The sequence below is a fragment of the Brachyistius frenatus genome, unplaced genomic scaffold (genome assembly GCF_029030835.1).
Source record: "Brachyistius frenatus isolate BFR_SWC_R1_liver_20210118 unplaced genomic scaffold, ASM2903083v1 Contig_109, whole genome shotgun sequence".
NCBI lineage: Eukaryota > Metazoa > Chordata > Actinopteri > Embiotocidae > Brachyistius > Brachyistius frenatus.
Window position 1 is genome coordinate 1,302,710 of NW_027210708.1, and position 15,110 is coordinate 1,317,819.

At 40.7% G+C, this 15,110-nt stretch overlaps 1 protein-coding gene across 4 annotated transcripts in view; it reads left to right on the forward strand.

Moving 5' to 3' along the window:
• Positions 1-15,110, forward strand: part of lrfn1 (leucine rich repeat and fibronectin type III domain containing 1) — a 159,958-nt gene that overhangs the window by 96,695 nt on the left and 48,153 nt on the right. For 3 of the 4 annotated variants that reach the window (XM_069712360.1, XM_069712359.1, XM_069712356.1), the window contains one exon: positions 8,524-8,577. The exons of the other annotated variant lie outside the window; for it this stretch is intronic. The gene's annotated coding sequence lies outside the window, so the exon portion shown is untranslated. The remainder of the gene's footprint in view (positions 1-8,523; positions 8,578-15,110) is intronic. 4 annotated transcript variants of the gene reach the window in all.

Genomic DNA, 15,110 nt, shown 5'->3' on the forward strand with positions numbered 1-15,110 from the left:
TAATTTTATATTATTTTGGGGTTATTGAAATGTAATTGTTTGCTTTATTTGGATTTCCCTGTGTTGATGATCTTTAAATTTTGTCCTGAGTTGTGAAGCACTTGAAGTCTATTTCAGTATTCAGCAAATCAATCATTGAGCCACCTTCTGACATTTAATATTGATGGGTAAAATATCACATCACATGATGGTTGACAGGTACACGAGAGGAATTAGTGCCTTGGTGCTATAAATATTTACAGACGAACATATAATGATGTCTGCTCTGGTGTTGCTGGGGAGCCTAACTACAGCGTGGGAGAAGGAGGCTCGTGCACGTGGCCAGTTCCATAATTACTGAAATGTATAGAATATTATCAGGCGTACGTAGCCGACAGAACAAGTTCATATATTTCTGTCTTTGTGTGTACACATGTTTTAGTCATGAAAGGGCAGGCCTGCTAGGTAAGCAAGAACACAAACACCAAGTATGTGTGTGTTTCAGTGAGAGCTTCACCATGGAACATTTTCTTAGGTGCAAAAATGTGCTCATATAAACCTAATTATGTACTGCATGATTAATTTAACTGGAACACACAGACCGTGCGTTCCAGTATCCATACTACTGAACTATTTAGTGTGCCAGAAAAAGATTTGGTATGTCCTATTACACAGTATGTTAAATATAGTACACCAAAAGTACCAGGATGGCCTACTACACCCAGTCGTGTGTTGCAGTATGAAGGCCAGCACGCTATTCGAGCTGTTCTGACCCACAATCCTCTGCTCAGTGAAAGATACGTCACATTCCTTCCTGGTGGTAGTAAGACATTACTAGGAACCGTAACCACAAGGGAAATGAGACAAGACGATAGTTGCTTCGGCCATTTGATTTAATTAAATTGGAAATTCATGACCCATCTCTGAAATGCATATACGCATGAAAAGAATGCTGAAGCATTCCACCCAAATTTAAACATGATTTAACTTTAGAAATATTCTTAGGTGCGGTACAATTGTATTTGGGGTTCAGTGTAATGGTGCTTTGGGTCTTGGCACCTCCTTTAAAGGAACAGTTTACAAACAGAAGAGGAAAGACTGGCTTCTCCTTTCAGCCCATTAGTAGACTGCCGGCTGCTTTTAAACAGGATGAACACAGCAGACATGATCTACCATCACAGAAGCTTATGTCAAACCAACCGGCTGGTGATACTGTATATTTCTCCTATTTCTGTGCAAACACGAGTATAAAAATATAAACCAGGGATGGGATCTTGCCAACCAGATGGTTAGTCTACTCTAGACAGTCTAAGAAAACAGATTATGCTCCAGGAGGTATTCATTACTAGGGAGCTTGAAATTGAAAAATGAAGATGAAATTTGCTGGACACACCCATGTGTGTTAAAATCATTTGTTTGCAATACATTTCAAATTTGCACCTATTTTCCCAGAAACAAAACTACGCAGTATTATATTTCCATTCCATTTATATTTGTGTTAATACTAGCATCAATAGGATCTATACAGAAAGGCTTCTCTGCTGCCGTCGTGTGCAAAACGCATGTTACCTGTTTGCTGCTTTGGTGCATTTATTATTAGCTTATTACTGCTGCGTTCACCCCATGTCTCTCCCACAGCTGATGCTGTTGCTTTCAGTAATAAAAGTGTCAGTAATTGAGGCTCTGTCATTTGCAGGAGCAGTGTGACTGACCACTTTAGATCCAGAGCAACCATTGAAAATAGCAGAATTCACTTGTTGATTTATTAAATAAAAGCATTGGAAATTAGGGAATTTAAAATTCACTCTGAGCTATTCAATTAAAGACTTTTTCTGCTGAGTTTCATTTTTTGAAGGAGTTCCTCAGAATTTTTTGGATGGCTGTAGTCGTCTTTGCATGTTTCTGCTGTTCGCACCATCGCATGTATTCTCTCAGTGAAACTCCTGCAAAGGTCTGGAGCCTTGTAGTAACTTCTTCTCCTTAGGTTGTCTAATCGCGGCTGGCAGACCGCTTTTCGGTGCATTACTGCCACCTACTGACAGGAGTAATGCATTACAACCAAGACAAAACGGGAAATAAGAAAAAATGATAGTCACACGTACTAATACATTTTTGTATAGTTTATTGACTATTTGAATGTTAGAAAATCGAGTCCCAATCCTAATGGAAATATACATTAGTGACTCGCCACTGTAGGAAAGGTTACACCTTAGAAACGAGCCGTCCGTGTGTGCGACGGTGCACACTCTTCACATGCACACTCCACTACTTTATCAAATAGCACTACACCCCTGGCTGCAGTCCATAAGACCATTAATGATTTTGGAGTTAAAAAACAAAACACAAACAGTCAGCCACTTGCTTATGTCCTCATTAATAAGTTAAAACTCAGTTTGGGTTTAGAGACGAGTACATCAACGAATGATGTGATAATAGAGGTACAGCCAGAGGCGTGTTGTTGCAAACCTGGACCGTTGCTCTGTGAAAGGAGGCAGCCAGAATTTGCTGTGTTAAAGCAAACCCATCCCTCTTGCAGACTGTCTCTCATACCTACTGATTATTTATGTGGTGCTGGTAAATGTGCTGAGCATGCCTAAGTGTATAAATAGCAGTACGGACATCATCAGAGGCTTCGGCTCGCAAAAGGGGAGGGCGGGGTGGGGATGTGGGTGGAGGGGGCTTACAACCAAAGCATCAGATCATGAGCAACAGAGACGATCCTCCCTGACTCATCAGGAATGGAGGGAAACTCTGATCTCTGACATGCTCGCAGTCTGCAAGTTTGAGGGCTCGTGGGTAACCCCGCTGACCTGTGCGGCCGCTGGTGCACAACTTTGTGTTGTGCTTATTACCTAATTATTCATATGAGATGACTTATGGCATTATTAAATTAACATGATCCCCTTGGTTCAGTGATTACTGTACATATGTGGGACGTGGTTAAGGATAACAAAGACTAACTGGGTTGTTGTTTTTATATTCTATTAAAAATAGCTGCATAACCTGAGCAATTATTGGAGCATATCTTATTTGATGTGATTCTTCGAGGCAACTTTTATTATTGCTCAGCATCGCGGCGGTCACTGTCTGCACCACGCAGAGATTTCCTTCCGACCAAAGAGAGTCACAACATCCTGGTCATGATGAATATTACAGTCAAACCTTACCACATATCTCTCCCTCATCATTTTACGCCCCCACCATTATCTCGGTGTACTCGTGTGTTTCTGCTCTCTGCAGTGCGGCCCACAGTTGCAGGCCTCTTCGTTTTGCCCTAGGTTGTTGCCTTTGTCTGGAGCTCTTTCATCTCTGGAGGTCACTTTGCCTGCCCTGGAGGGACTGGTGGTGGTCAGCATGCCAACTGTGGGCATGCTAAGAGAACCATATGCTCTCTGTTAAATTGCACTCGGCAGAGGCAACGTGGCTATTTGGTTTTCTGGGAATCGCAGGGTGCTTAGCACCACAGTCAGAACCATCAGTAAAGCAGGTATTTCTCGCAGCCTGTCCTTTTCTCACCATGTCACTTCTCGTTTTGTATTCCGCACTGATCACTTCCTGAGAGGGGGGGATGAAACATTCAGAGTGACCGGGCCTCGCTCGAACGCCATAGACTAGCCCTCCTGCTGCTATTCATAATTCATCCAACTGGTTAAGTTGACCATGGCCCCAGTCTAAATATGTGTTTCTTTATTTGTTTTTTATCAGGGTTTAGCAGCGCTCAGGGTCCTGGCCCTCAAAATGTTTACTCTAGTCTTGTGGCAAGTGAGGCAGAGAAATAGAAAAGTGCATGTGCTATGTGCCTTGCATTTTCACACATGGTTTAGACAGCACTATAGAGGTGTCGCGTAGCAGCTTGTTTTTCACTCGTCATTAGGAATTCTAGAGGGTGTTTCAAGTGAGAGGCGATAATGTTTCTGTGGACATCGCAGGCCTCTATAGTCGCGCAGTAAAGAGCAACATGGACTGAAAATACAAGCAGTAATAGGGTTCAGTTTTTAGTACGAAGCTGTTATAGTTTTTGTGGAATGCTCGTCTGAAAGGAAAAAAAAAACATAGTGAGAGTGAAAATATTTTTAAATAAATCTTTAATTTTCTCACTGTGCAGACAAGAGCCGAGCTTACGTTCATCCAGACGGGTGCCTCGCCGTGTGTGCTGAAGCTCCGGGGTCCCGAAACACTGAACAAATAACTGTTTGTCCTTGAGGATGGCTGCAAATGAGAAGGCTGGGTTGCTATGCTGGGTTTATAAAGGCAGGGAGAAGCAAACCACCACCCCGACAGCTGCAGCATCTGATGAATCATCAATCTTTTAGAAACCATCAGTCTCGCATATTCTAATTGTATAAAATGAATAGACGGGTGTGAACCCAGAGCTGGAATGTTTATTTTAGTGCCGATAGCTCTGCTAATAAAATGTCAGGTGATTAACAGAATATTCATTTGCAGTTATTTAGTTTCCTTTTACACATTTCTCAAGCAGAAGTATAAAATATAGCTTGCTACTGTGTCATAAATGTCAGGGCAGATGGTTAATTAAAATAAGTAATTTTAACATTTCAGTTAGGAAATTACAAACAGCATTTATGACCATTTTGTGACAAATGTGAAAATAACATGCAAATGAATTGATAAGGAAAGTAAGAACTAATATTTTGAACCACCAGAGTTAAGCTGTAAAAGCTGCACATCATCTGTTTTTGCAGAGATGAAAATCTGGCTGGAGGCAGTCTATGAGTCTGATGACATTGGATCTTGAAAAGATGTTTTGCAGCAAAAGAGCTTTTGTTTTTGAGTGTGCAACCTTTCTCTTCTCGGCTGCAAGTTCACACATCCCACTGCTTTGTATTGGGGTTTTTTTTTTTATAAGAAAAATAACAACAATAACCCAAATGTTGTGTAAAAAAAAAAAAAAAAAAATCCTCTCACTGACCTCATCACTGTCACTCAACTGAAGCATGTGTGTGTGAATGTGTGTATGTGTCTGCATGGGAGTTTGATGAGTAGATGGAGGGGCAGTTAGGGTGCAGTCACAATATGTACGACGACAGCTAAAGCAGCATGAATAGCTCGGGTGATATTTGCAGTGTGAGAGTGTGTGCAGTGTGCATTAATCAATTCCTCAGTGTTGGGTGCTGCAACATAGGATGGACGTCTCGGTGATGTGCGGCATGCGTGAAATTGTGCTTCTCACATCGCTGTCTTTGGTCAGTCAGAAGACCTGGTTGTTTAACATCGTGTAACAGCATTGTGGAAATAAAGGATGCAAGTTGTGTTGGACGTTATTATAAGATTTCAGATTTTATGATTGGGACAATAGACAACCAGCAGTGATGTCACCCGTTGGTTTGTGAACGGCCGTTATGAAGCCTCGAATTTGGATTTTGGCCGGCACCATCTTGCTAGTTCGGAGCGGTTTGGAGCAGGAAGTGACCATATTTGGATGAGCTGGTGGGGAGAGGGGGGAGCGGTGGATCTGACTGATCTGATTGGAAACCTGACGATACTACGTCCCGCCCACCGATAGCCCTAACTTGACTGCACCACAGGCCTGCCAATCAAACAGACACGCCCCCCCCAAAAAAACACTTTTTGAAGCTTATTTTATAATTAATTACAGATTATTTTCAGAAGGACCTCCAGAAAACTAATAAGACGGAGTGACTTTAGCTAACAACAGCAAGATAACTGGTGGAGACATTTTATTGACTTTGTATTTGATGAGAGAAGTTGAATGGGAGTCTATGGAGCCGGAGTCTTTTTGGAGCCAACCTCTAGTGGCACTCGGTGGTATTGCAGCTCAAAATAATTTTCACACCCAGAAACTACATCCACTTTTATATACAGTCAGTGGTTTGGCGTATAACTAACAGTACATGTTCAGAGAGAGCTCTCGTTGCAAACATGACACTGAAGAAAAGATGCACTTGACACTGGCTGAACAAACTCTTAAGGTTGCTCTCGGGGTCCTTTGTGGTGGCTTCACTTGTTTACACTTTGCAGAGGGGAGAGGTTGGGTGGTAAATATTTCTCGTGTAGACAGAAACGCTGCATTGCTGCAGATGAGGCTGATGAAAACGTCCTGTTGAGATTCTAATCAAGATTGCTGTTTTTGCAATTAAATTTGACAGAGGAGGATCAGAGCTATTCCTGCGTTGTCATTATTCCTGAAAAAAGAAAAGCAGAGAGTGGATCCCTTTTTCTTCATCTCCACGAGCTTCAATTAACTCTGATAGCTCCATGTGTGCTTTTAGTTGTGCACTGGGGAGAGAGGAGAAATTGCAGCTCCCTCCAACAGTTAAGCCTATATGCAGGACTGCAGAAATTTAAATGAGTTTGTGTGTGAAGTTGAACAACTATCTACACCAAACCTGTGTTGTTGGTTCATCCCACTCCTGCAGAGTTTAATTTTGTGAGAAGGATGCCACTCAAACCCGCAGTGTGCAGGAAAGCACCGAAAACTTCCAGCTGCACTGATGTTCACACTCACGTGTGGTATTCATGAGCTCTCAGCTGGGCGCATCATCAGAGAAGATAAGTTGAGTCTGTAAATGCAGTTATGCAGACTGATTCACTGAAGTCAGTTACTGCAGTAAACTTTAAAGCATTTGCGATACTCTGTATTTAAATTAGACAAAGGTTGGTGTATTTAAACCATATTTCTACCTGCGGTATTAACTGAGCATCACAAAGCCCCATGAATGCATCATTAGTGAACTATAGCCTTATATATGTTTGTGGATAAGAGCTCTGTTCATTCAGGGGGTGTGTAGAGTTGAACTGTGTGAAAGCTGAATCCGGAGTTTAGTGTCACGTTCGCAACAGTTTTCTGCCCTTTATTGTATTTAGAGAACTTTGCAAGCCATTGTTATTTAAGATGGTGTTACGTTTGCCAAACCCACCTCCCACTGCTCATCCTAAAAGCTGTTTTTTTCTACTACTATTAAAAGTGTAATGCCATTTGAAAAAAGAAACAAAGATGCGAGCTAAGCAGTCAAAGTGTGTTGTGTTGGAAATAAAAATGAAATAATGGTCTGATCTGACAAGTTTACATATTTTTTGTAGTGTAGCTAGTTTCACACTGCCGCAGAAGAATGATGCTGTCTCTTTAGTTTTCTGTGTGGATCATCAACTTGTGATAATGCAACTTCTTTCCGCAAAAACATACAACCTTCGAGAGAGACATTTAAGACCCTTTAAAAAAAAAAAAATTGTTTTAAACCTAGAGAACCTTAGCTTAGCTGGCTTTCTAGATACAGCTGACAAATTGTGACAAAACTGGTGGAAATACAAAACCTGCTTCTGGCTACTTCTGTTTGAAACCAAAGACCCACTGTTCAAAAGGAGGGAAATTTCCACCCGCCGTCATGTTAAGCTGCATCTTTGTGACAGACTATAAAGAACATGTCATATCACAGCTATTCAGAGCCGCAGAGGAGCCTTTGTCTCTGTCCACTCCTCCGTCACTTGTCTTGTCAGATCAGAGGGCAGAGAAGAATGAATAAATGAGACTGTAGTTACATCTAAACACACATCCCCAACAAACTATATCTCTCTGCTAGCTGCTATGATCCATGAACTACGGGTGCAGTTTTTATGATCGCTTAAAAATAATGTTATGCCCTTAAATGTGGGATGACTTAGATATTTACAAGAAAAGAAAATATGTAAATCAAAACAGTACAAATCCGCCAAACAGTTTTTTGACCTGTTGCTGTTCAAAGGTCTGAGACCAGACCAGAGTGACAGAATCAAAGCAGTTGTCATCAGTTTATAATGGCTTAATTTAGCTAATTAATTAATTTAATGAACTAATAATTAGTAAACTGAAAAGATAATTAAACGTAATGAGATGTGGCGGATCGCCTGTGTAACACTGCTGTCAGTGTGGAGGCTGCCGTAGCACCGGACTGCTATAAACTGAAATGTATTTCATGTATTCATCACTCTAGTGATGTTTCTTGGTCAATGTGAAATGGATCGGCTCTACTGAACGTCAAGGAGTTCACTTCACACTTTCATTTGTGACGACAAAATGACACAGGATGTACTGATACAGCTGTCTGCTACTTACTGTGCAGCACATGAGGAGAGTTCAGAACCTCCAGACAGCACATGTTCAGTGTTCAACAGTCAGAACTCCTTGAGCCCATTCGCTGCAGTTAAAAACATTCATTAAGTAAATACATATGCAGACATAAAATAGAACGTTGAGGTTCAGGCTGAAGCAAAACATTAGTTATGCGTGTAAAGCAGGAAATAATTTTTTACAAAAGGAGGCAGGTGAAAATATTTTTTAGCTGGAAATTTTCATCTGAGGCTCAGAGGCTCAGGGCAGAAAGTGATTGTTCCACCGCTGCAGAAATATCAAATCATTTGTATTAAGGCTGGGATGGGATGAAAGACCGAACCATGAATTGATCGTTTTTATGGTTCTGACACTATTATATCGGTATGCGCGTACCCCCCCCCCCCACACACACACACACACACTCCATGTTATTGGTGCTTTCACATTAAGATGTGACCGTTTATTTCTCTCTGCAGACTGTGCTGAAGGGAAGCCTGTGAGGAGCATCCGAAAACAACACGATAATTCTGGTGAGTTTCCCCAAATCGAAATTGAAACTCTCTTCAAATTTAGATAATAATGCTGTCACATATTCAGAGTGTAAATGTGACGGGGTAAGTTGGACAGAAGAGAAAAAGGCTTTGATGCTGAAAGACTGTTGTCGCCCTTTGACCTGATTGGTCACTGGGGGTCATTATGCTTGACTCATCGTGCAGGCACATTCTCTACACAAATGCTACAGCTTTACACTCCTTTCCTGTCTTTTTTCTTTCCCATGTAACAACCGAAATGGAGACACAGAAGAATTCAAAAGCACAGCATCTCATTCTTTCCCTCCCCTCTGTCACATGCAGCTTTAACCACATGTTCTGCTCCAGAGAGAGAGGGAGAGGAAGCCAGAGGGAGTGACACTGTTAGCCATCCTCTCGCTGAGGCAGAGGGTTGGGCTGGCGCCACGGCTGTTTGCCTCATAGCCTGCGCAATGGGAGTCGGCTCCATTATCAGAGCTGCTGCCTCGCCACCCTGCAGCAAACCCAGCATCCTCTGCTCCTGCAGATTTAATTTCTTATCTCAATAGGGAAAACAGCCCCTCTGATGAACGGCAGCAAAACACCCCAGGCTTTGAGAAGACATACAATAGATGGGCTGATAAACTTATGAATTTGCATGCCACTTACACTCCTCATAGGAATTTGTGGTTGGTCATAGATATTTGATACTGGAAAAAAATTATCCATGGAAGGAAGGCTCTCTTTAACATTATACACAGAAGCAATTATCAATGAAGCTGACATCAAGCGCATATCAAACCTTAACCAGCCTCCCTGCAAGGTGAATGTGCTGCTGTTATTCTAAGACAAACCAAGTTGTTCTCCCATTTCTGTCTGCAGACAGATAAAGGTCGCTCTCCAACTGCTGCGCTCTCTTGTGACGTAAACTCAGCGTGAACCGGCGCCTCGTGTGTGTGTGTGTGCTCCTTTTGTTAAAAGTCCTGTGCAAGGACATTATCGCGTCTCTGAAAATGGAGCAGCTGGATATTCTTAATGACAGCATTTCATAAATGCCTTTGTTCAAAAGAATGAAAAAAAAATAATTATCCAAGCTTCTTACTGTGACGTTACTGTGGATCTTTTCTCCAAATTTGTTCTCCATTTACTTTATGTTTGACAACCCTTAACACTTTTGACATCCGAGTCTGTAATGGAATCGAAATATGTGACTTTATTTTTTGGGGGGGCCTTTCCAGCATATCGCTAACAGCTTTGTCAATGTCATGAAAAGCTACTACAGTGGTAATTGTGTGTCAACTTTCCCAGATCCTGGAACAAAAGTTATTATGCGAGGACTCGAAGTTATGAAACCCTGGCTAAATGCCTTCTGTTGTGTATTACACATAGCTGGTCTGTATTTACCGATAGTGCTGCTGTCTCACCTGTGGTCATCAGGAGTCATTTATTACAGTCATTAAGGTTTCGATATCTTCTCCGCTTGTAAAAGATGTAACCAGCAGTCAAGAAAGCAATCAGATCCTCAAGGCCAAGTAAGAATACCGCAATGTAAAAATACCAAGTGAAATTATGGGATTCAGAGTTACTGTCTTTCTCTACACTTCCTTCAGTAAAAGTACAAAGATATTGGCACCAAAACAGTATATCCTTTTCTTTTTCCAGTATTATTCCTATTGAAGCTGCTGATGTAAACATCATTTATGTTGTAGTTGGTCGAGGTGAAGCCGCGTTGAGCGATTTTCAATCAGTCAATTTATTTAAAGTGCAAAATCTCCATGCAACATGGTCAATATAGTCATTTATGTACTCTCTGCTGTTACAGCGGATACTAGAACTTACTAGACCCAGTTTCAATGTGTAAACATGGGTCTGGATACGCTCTATAGAGAATAGTTTACAGTCTTTCCATCCTACTAGGCGTAGACCTCGGTTTAATTTTAAATCAGCATGTTTTTTCCTGAATACAGAATATTTTTAAATTGTTTTAATGAAATGTTTAGTCTGAACGTTGAACGTTCTGCTTTTCTCCCCCCGGTCCCCGAGAGTTGAAAAATGTTAACGCTGCGCTCCCCACCGTCACCAGCCATCCAATCACAGTGAAGGAGAGGCGGGACAAACATGGTTCACAACCATTGATTGGTCCACCGTTTGGAGTGGCTGAGCTAAAGCTAATGCTAGCCGAGATACCAGATGGCAAGCACAGCAGAGAAAAGATTAAGAACATACGGCAAGTGAAGAAGATGTCAAAGTTAAAGAAAGGCAACCACATCATGACATTAGTGTTAAAAAACAAAATGCAATAGTGGCATACACGTGCATGGAGAGCGAAAGAGAGGGTAAAGCTTATGTAAAATCGTATTCTATTAAAGTACAGAAGAAATGTTGCGTAATTAAGTCAAACCAGTCAGACTTGCACGTACTTGCTGTATTTCTTGGTCCACCACTGGTTAAAGATTCCTGAAATTAAAATTGGTCCAAACACTGGTATACATAACATTGTAATAGAACATGTGTACCAGTGCAGGAGTAGAAAACATGTCTAAAATTCACAGTATTGCACAGACACCATATCATAGTATGTAATAGAGACATGGAGACGTACACGGCTGTTAAACAGTGCAGATGTTGAGTGAGATCGTTTTCAGGAGGCTCGGGTTTCCATCATGTGATGCAGTAAGAGGACATTGATTTTTTTTTTTCTTGCTTTGATCTGGACGCTTCTCTGAACAGGGGGAGTGTCTGGTTTTTAGCGTCGCATGGGGAAGCGGCTCTCGGCTAATTCGGCAATTGGGTAGAAATAGAAAGTTAATAATCCAAAGAATGAGCAATAACAAAGCCTTTAAAGGCAAACCCACTGAATTAGCCATTTAATTGATGCAGAGGAACATGAAAGGAGATGTGGAGCTTCTCATAATTTAATGAAATGTGCAGATATCAGGGAGGAGAGGTTGAGTTGAGGCAGAAGATTTCAACGTATGGTGTTTAATTAAACACAAATTGATAACATTGTCCTAAAATGTTAATCATCTTCAGAAACATAATTATGTTTTGTTTTTTTGGTTGAAATGTGAACGTAGGAAATTAATTCAACACCTTTGGTATTTTGTTAGATCCAGGTGGCACTGATTTTATTAGTTTTTCCTCTCAAAGCTGTTATATAGATTTATATTTGCAAAACTCAACAGTGGCCAAATACCAAGTCATTATTATTGATGGTCTTGGCTCATGTATTTGTTCTTGACTTCATATTAGTGTAAAAAGTTTGGTTTATGGAGCTGTTTTTAATGAGAAAAACTAGGTGCAAACATGATGACACTTTGTCGCCACTGCTCTTTGAATGCTGCATGTGAGTTCAAACAGGCCAGTAGTGCACACAGAGCTCCGGAGGGTGATGATACAGCGAGAACGCTTGATTCAGGGAAGTTGAAAGACACTTGCTGACATTTCATCTGTTTATTTGGAGTAAAAAGTAAGAAGGAAGAAAAAGACTCAAGTCTTTAAACTTCCAATTATGTTGACGGGAAGTTTTTATAGATTAGTTCCTGCTCAAACTTCAAAGATGCAAAACAAAAACAACATTTTTCATTATTATTCACTTACTTTTGTATTAAAAAATACAAAATGGCAGCCTTGTTAATCCAACATACCAAACTAATCAGGTTTATCTGTGTGACCGCAATCGCTGAGGATTGCACAGTTGACTCAGTTGAAATGCATTTGATGTAAATGAAAGGTGGCGGCGTAATAAATAAACAAAGTAAATAAATAAATATCATGCGATTTAATTAGTGTTGGTACTTTGGGATGTTGTTAAAATGCTTATTTAACAGTTCTCCCTCCCTGAAGTTTGACAAAGGCTTCATAAGCGTTACCTCGGGTCATGAAAATACCCAGTGTTTTCTATAAAGAATAAAATCATTACCATAATGCTAAAAATAATTAACCAGCCCTGAGCGAGGCATTTTATAAATGATTGATGATAACCAGCAATGCAGAGGTTTTGGTATGTATTTTTGAAATTGTGAGTGTAATTTTTTTGGTTATTACTCTTTATTAAACAGTGAACGATTTCAGCCTCTGCAGGGTTTTGCAGCTGACTTGTTTTTCTCACGTTATCAAAGCAAAACCAACCGACACGAGTCGAACGTCTTCGCAAAACTGCGAGTTCTTACATTCACCGTTTTCCTCCATGGCAGCACATTCAGCGTGGCAAAAATATCAGCGCACCAAAATATGCATTCTTGACTGATTGTGAAATCAGACCCTCTTCATGCAAATAGCTGTTTTGATGGCTTTTGTTGGCATCTGCTGCTTTTCGTAAGGCGCTATAATTAAACAGGAGGAGGCCACAACCCTTCTTTATTCGGTGTCAGTTTGAGAAATGGCTTTTTGCAAAACATACTGTGTCAAAGCAATTTAAATTGAACAAAAGCTAGCTATTACACACAATGGTGTCCATTTATAGGAGTGTGTGCGTTTGTGAATTAATCTTCATTACCACGGCGACTTAGATGTCTGAAAATGCATCAAAACCAAGTTTGTGGCAAATGTTTCTGTATTTATCACATTTACAACTACCCGTGAATCAAAACTTATGAAGACACATTACTTGTTACTCTGCAGCAGATATCCGATTGAACTGCTTTGATCTCTGAGTCTGGTAATGGCTTAAGTGGTGACATTCTCAATTACAGGTAAACGAATTAGAAGATGAGGTTAATGGTCGCCGTTAAGATCTATTTAACAAAGTTAGACCACCTCAAGGTTGTGTCACTTGGTTCCCCACATTTTCAGAGCAGCACACAAGATTTCAAACTACGGAAAAAAAATACCGTATTTTATATTTTTTATTTACCTTCCCATGACTCACCCCTACAACCCCCCCTCAGGTTTACACCCACAGCACCATCCCCTGATCTGACAACATATTCTGGATAACGCTTATATGTCATCATTAAAGAGCACAGACTCTGGCACTTTGTCAGAGTTTGCAGTCTGGTGAAAAAGGTACAAAAAGGGGGCAGAAAATAGATCCTTTTGATGAACAACAGATTATGATGGAGGGGTAAGCAAACATTCCTCTCATTCGCTGCCCACATGTGCAGTGCTGCAAGACTCGCTACCTCACGCAGCAGCAAATTGATGTCTGATCCCAAAGACAAGCTGCAAATGGGACATAATCCTCTTGGATCTTTGTTAAAAGCTGCGGGGACATGCAAATCTCTCTTTTCATTTGAGATATGATACATAAAGAACCATTTTCCATAAAAGTCATAGGTAGTTTATCGCCGTATTATATTTGCATATATTTATTATTTATAGTGTAATTATATACAGTATTAATAGGCTATGCACATATATTTACACTCCAAAGACGAGCTTTCTTTCAGTCCTGTGTGCCTGTATTATCAGAGGATCAGCAGCCTCTTTCAGCCAACTGATTCTACTTCAGCTGCAGTCCCTGTTTTCCTCCCTCAATTTTAGCTAGCCCACCTTTTAGGAAAGTGTCTCCAAATTTGGAAACCTTTCTGACAACACATAAGCTCTCAGGTGCAACAGGATGCAGCAGCGTGTGTGTTTTTTCAGTATATACAATAACACGCATATTGTTCGAACCGAGCTACTCAAAACAGGTAAATGGGAAGCTTGCGAGCTACAGGTCAGAGACCCCTGCTCTATTGTGTAAAATCCTGCTAACAAGCAGCGCTAATTGTTTGCAACACAAAGCTACTTACTATTTGCATGTTTATGTTATAAAAATATCTGCTTGTGCACAGCACTGTGTGAAGGTTTTGGAGCGTGGAACATAGATGTTTAGATTCTGATCTGTCTCGCAGTGCCATCAGGGAGGCGTCTGATCATCCCTGGATCATTCTGCAATATGACAACAAGTCAAAACATAAATTCAGAGTCATAAAGAGATATCTTCAGCAACACAAGGAGCAAGAAGCCTCACAACAGACAGTCTAACTCCTACAGACTCTTGATCTCAACATCAAGTCAGTCAGGGATTACATGAAGAGACGCATAGACGACCTAAATCCACCGAAGAAATGCAGCAAGTTCTCCAAGATGCTGGAACAACCCACCTGCAAAGTGACACGATGGTCACACTAAATATTAATTTGTTTTAGTTTTCTCTCTTTACTATTTACAAACGATGGGTTGATATTTTTTGAATTTTGGAATAGTCCGAAAATCCTCAAAAAGTCAAATACTTTACTCAACTATTGTCTTGTCCTAAAAATATAGTTTCCCTTCTTTTTACAGGTGCCTGGTAGTAACGAGTTGCTACCGCCACGGGGTGGCAGTAATGTACCTAAAAGCTGTTTGCCAACCATGAACTTACAAAAGAAGATGATGATACGACCCGGCTCATGTAAAACGTGTGTGGTGCTGTGAGGTTGGATGCTGCGGTACAAAGAACAGAAACATGCAAATACAATAATAGCCATCAAAATATTTCTGGATGGAATTCCTTCAAAAAAAATGAGTTGCAATACAAACTCTGACTGCTAAAGCTAACATATCAGAAGTCTACTACAGCTATCATT